We start from the raw sequence: 5900 nt of genomic DNA on the forward strand, positions 1-5900 counted from the left end.
AATATGAATATCATTATTTATGCATAATGAAAACATAGTTACATCATCCCAGGTATACAAATTTTACCATTTAACAATATACCATTAAAAATGTACGCTGTTGTCCAATATTATTTTTCAACATCATTTAAAATGGTTTCATAGTGTTTCATGATTCATAATAAATCATGATTAATTTAACCATTCCCCTTTTAATACTTAGGTTGCTAACAATATTTTTGTTCAAATTACCTTCTATAAAAATCATTGCATATATATCCAATTATTTCCTTAGGAAAAACTTCTCAAGGTGGATATTGCTGGGTCAAAGAGTATGAAACTTACTCCCAACATACTTTTTTTTTGAGAGAGAGCATGTGAGTGGGGGAGAGGGGCAGAGGGAGACAATCTTTCTTAAGATCAACGTTAAGCATGGAGACTACTGAAGACTGATCAAGGCTCCCCCCGCACCACCCATGTGGGTGGGGCTTGATCCATGACCCTGGAATCATGACCTGAAGCAACATCAAGAGTTGGATACTCAACTGACTAAGCCACCCAGGCGTCTCTACTCCTCACATACTTAAAGACTTTTATATGCATTTCTCTCCTTTGTCACTATAATTTCCATTCTTGGACATTTACTATGGTTGAACACAGTTCACTTTACATGAATTTTCTCATTTATTTAGTTCAACAAAATCCTTGCTGCTTACTGTTATGTACAACTTACGGATTTGGTGGAATATAACTAAAATTTTAATAATTTATCATATTTTTAATATACTTTATCATGTCAGCAGTATATATCCTTATGTTGTATGTAATCTGGTTTAGAAGCCTGTACTGTTAATATTACCTTATCCTTCGAAGATCTTTTATTTTCTGACATAGAGAGAGGCACAAACTAAAAAATTACCCTGCTCACTCCTTCATGCACTTGTGACAAAGACCTTCCTTCAACCAAATTGTGGATACAACTACTTCCTACCACTCTGCTCATCATTTCCTTCCTCTCTGGCTCTTATCTCCAAATCCAGGTGGGTAACTCATTGGTGTGTGCTCATTAAGAACCAGTGCATGGAGTCATTCTCTTTCTGAATTAGACACTGACAAACAGAACTGACTTCTAAAAAAAAATTGATCAGAATTAATTTTACTACCAAATAGAGATACTATAGAGGAGACTCTGGTGAATGGTCAGGAAGTGCCTGTAGTGAAACTAGTCATACTACATATTACATTATATGTGGGTGATGTAATGTGGTACATCACATATTTAAGACTATGTGACCACAAACTTTTTTGTAATAAATTACATACTGTTCCTTAGCTGGCAATTCTTTTCTGACTAATGATACAGAATTAGGCAGAAAAGGAGTTCTTGGAATATGGTATTTCAGTATTAAATCATTTCATTCTATTTTTACTTTTTATGCTTCTAGTTTGGTATTTAATTCTACTCTGCTGGTATGTTAGGCTACATATCCATGCGTGTCAATGGATAATAATGAGCATTTACTAGTGACTTCTTTACCAATAATAATGCTTTAACAAGAATAACTTAATATGCTGTCCTTTCTATACATGAATCAATAAAAATGTAAAGTAGAGGCAATAAATAAGATTCTTAAATATATACCTAAATTATGAAAAATAGGTAAGTCAATTTAACTAACATTTTCAAGAGTATTATTTACTCACAGTTGCAAAAAATTATCACTTCTTTTACAATATTTGAAAGGCAGCTAAGTAAAATTTTAGTCAATTCTCTTGAGATTTCATCTTTAATCATCATGCTTCTCTCTAATTAAAAAAAAAATCTTTGTAGCTCTTAGACCCATAGTTATATTTTGTGGTTAACAAAATTATTTCACTACAAAGAACGCTATTCAAGTTAGTTTCAACACTTTCAATAAACTCTAAGCTTTTAATAAGAGTAGTTTTTAGTTTCATTATCTAGATTTGTTAACCACTGTCCCTGAAAGTGTAATGAAAAGCTTCCACGAGCTTGGAGAGGGAGAACATGCTGGCCGAGCAATTTATCACTTAGGCACACAGGCCAAAAAACACTTTGGCTCCCATGAAAGCACTTTTGAGAGCTGCGGTAGTTCCCCCTTGTCCACAGGGCATCCATTCCAAGCCCCCAATGGATGCCTGAAACTGCAGATAATACCAAACCGTATTTATGCTATGTTTTTTCCTATGCGTATATGCCCATGATAAAGTCTAAATTATAAGATAGGTACAGTAAGAGATCAACAATAGCTAATAATAAAATAGAACAATTATAAAAATATACTGTAATAAGAGTTAGCTGAATGTGGTCTCTCTCTCTTCCTCGAAATATCTTAGTGCACGGTACTGTACTCATCTTTCTCCTTCTTGTGATGTTGTGAGAGGATAAAGTGCCTACATGATGAGGAGAAGTGACGTCGATGACATAACGTTAGGCTACTACTCACCTTCTGACCGTTTGCCACAAGGAGGATCATCTGCTTCTGTACTGCAGTTGATTGCCGGTAGCTGAAAGCACAGAAAGTGAAAATGTGGAGAAGGGGGGACGAGTATACATTGAAAACAACCAGTCTGTTAGTGTCACAGGTGTAGAAATCTCATCTTTTAATTCTAACATTTATTATTGGTTTTCTCAAGAATTAAGCAAAATTTCAGGTTTGATCATGCTACCTTTTTATTGTGGCATGATTTTATCGCTCCCTCTGTCTCTTAAATTTTTCTGCTAGGAATTGGCAAGTACCAACAAATATGATGGGTTCATTTCTTTCCTGAAACCAGTTTTCATTAGTTTTGCAGCAATCAAAATGAATTCCATTTTCACCTTTTATTATGTGTCCCATTCATACAATTTTTAGTTTAGTACCGAAAACCCAGGGGTGCCATTTTATTACTGACTTTTTAATTGTACCTAATTCATCAGAAGATTTTGGACCTTGCAAAATAGCTTACCAGAGTTGAAAGCAGCATGCATTCTACTGAAACCTACTGGGCTTGAAGTATCATTTATCCAAGATCTCTCTCATAGAGCATCAGCTGTGGGCCCTATATTTTCATATTCCCAACAGTTGGTGTAGTCATGGGGATCACAGAATAACTAAGTTGGAAGAGATTTTTAACAATCATTTTGTTCCAACCATTTGTGGCATATTTCACTGTAACTCTTCCCAATTGCCATTAAGCCATGTTTCTAAACTCTCTTGTTTTGTTGATCTTTCCAGTGAAATAGCTCTTGCATGTCGCCAACCTATTGGTTAACTTCTCTATCTTTATCCTATTCCCTTTCTCAGCAGCATTAGATGCAATTAACCATTATAGCCTTCTTGGACCACTCTATTCTCTTGACTTCTCTGCCATGACACTCTTTGAGTGGTGTCTTACTCATCTTACTTTTCTGCTTCTCATCTTACTTTTCTGGTTCCTTCTTTTATGTTCAATTTCTAAACATTGGTGTGCCCCCCAGGATCAGACTTAAGTCTCTTTTCTCCACACCCTTTCTCCATAGATAAATTCATCTGGTCCCATGGCGCTAAATAATATCTGTATTACTTTAACTCTCAAATTTGTATCTTTAGCCCTGAAAGTCCAGGAACTCCAAATCATGTTATATGACCACTTCCACCTACCAATCTAGACATCTAATAGGCACCTAAAATTTTACATGTGCAAAAAAAATAATTGGTTCCCACAATCCTTTCCCTTGCATTAACAACTTACACAAGCTATACACACAGTAGCAACCTTTGAATTCTTCATTTTCCCTGAAATCCCATACGAAAGTGTATCAACACAGCATGTTAACATTACTAGCAAAACTAATCCAAAATGTATTATGTGTGAGTTACCCCTAAGTATTTCTCTAGAGAATACCACATGACACTCTTTTTCTAGACCATGAGAAATAAATGGTGAGTGGAATGCCAACATCTTTTGGAAATGAATTGTGAAGAATTGCTTTCTCTAAAGCAGGGATACTCATGGTCTTACATGGATGGAAATGAAAATATCAACCAAAAATATCAATGCTACTATAGGTTAGCTATAGACACCAAAGTTCAGCAAAAATCAACAAAATGGATTTTTGTCTCCATGAGAGATAATGCAGATAAAAAGAGCTCTCTGATTTCTATCAGAATCTCTACAACCCAAGAGAGAACAAAGAAGGATACTTACCTATCAGAAACACAGTAAGTATTGGTGGCTCAATAGAAAGCAGCATTCATGTGGCAATTAGGATTATCTAATTTATGAACTTTTGGTGTTAGCTAACTAATGGTGAGATTATGGCTGAATAAATGGGAAGCTCCTTGAATAAAGCAAATACTACAATAATAGCAAGTATGTCCTCTGAATATCTCTCCTACCTTTCTACACAGGGACCTGGGCCATTTCCAGGGAAACTCTATGGTGAGAAAGAAAAATACTAAAATTCTTGGTGACTTTGGATACTGAATTTCATCTTGAATGAGAGGAATGCCATAAAGGTGATCAGTTAGGAGACTGTAGAGATAAGGTAATAAAGTGAGTGCTCACCTTAGTCCAAATATATGTTAAACCTAATAGAACCTGGTAGTCAGTTCTGTGCTTTTTTTTCTTTTTGAGTGGGTGAATGGGAAATGAATATACTGAATGTTTCAATTTGAGTCTCAAGGGCAAACAGAACACTCAGATTAAGATAATTCTAGATGTTTTATTTATTTGCTTTTACACAAAGGGGCTAATTCCAAAGGCATATGAGGGATGTAGAGGATCACAAAGTAAGGGAAACAGGGGCTAGCAACAGTGTAGTTTTTACCATCCCTAGGCCCAAAGAGATAAGAGGAGGGAGGTGTTACCAGAAACTGAAGTTCAGATGAGAGTTTAGACAAGAATGCCTTGAGAACAGCAACTTCTCAACAAAGAATGTAGCTAGCATGACTTGAATTTACACAGGCAACCAGGAAAAGAAGTACTCTGACTTCACTCCTTTGCAGAGAATCACTGGTTAAAACCAACCAGACATCAGAGGACTCAAAAGTTCATGATGTAATCCATACAGGTCAGCCTCCGGAGGCAGAGATCAGGATAGAAAAGGATGGCAAGTGAATCTGGAGGGGCAACATCAGACACATTCAGCAAATGACAAACTCTTCACATTGGTTCCCTGACTTAAGAAGAAATGGACAGTGTGGAGCAAGAGAAGATTCTAGAGGTTTTTTGTTTTTTTGTTTGTTTTTGTTTTTTGTTGTTTTTACAAAACCAATATATCAAAGATAATATCAATATTTTGAAGGTGTACTTTGGTGATTCTTATCACATCCTTAATTAACCATCTGGCTTGGTGGGGGCAGGAGAGGGAGGCATTTTGGAGAATGTAAATTATCATAAATGCAGTCAACTGTTGGTCCAATGGTGATTTTTCCCACTGAAGATTTTATTTCTACCTCTGGTGAATGGTAGGCAGATATTAACCTTAAAACTTATGTTTTGTTTTGCCCAGTGCAGCTGAAAACTCCAGGAGAAGTTTGATTGCACTGAACTGGGTTAGTAATACAAATTCAGTCTTGTCTCAAAGATTTATGGCAAATAGAGCCAGAACCTTCAAGAATCTTATCTCATGCCATAGGTTAGTACTTTGGCCCACTGATGACATTAAGTTGACAGACCTAGAAAGCCAGAATTTGTTTGTGTCTTCAAAGTCCACATAGGACAAGTGTGTACTGAAGGGTAGGAAAGCCATGAAAAGTTCCTGCAACATCAGTGGAGCTTTTAGGGGACCAATGAGCAGGGTGGCTGTCCTGTCCAAGGAACAAGTTGCTTCATCATGTATTACTTACTTTAAGAAAGAGGCACAATACTTGTTAGAACACTTGTTATTTTGATGACAGAGTATAGCTCTGTGTAATTCAAAAAGGCAAAAAATTCAA

The sequence above is a fragment of the Prionailurus viverrinus genome, chromosome A2 (genome assembly GCF_022837055.1).
Source record: "Prionailurus viverrinus isolate Anna chromosome A2, UM_Priviv_1.0, whole genome shotgun sequence".
Taxonomy (NCBI): Eukaryota; Metazoa; Chordata; class Mammalia; order Carnivora; family Felidae; genus Prionailurus; species Prionailurus viverrinus.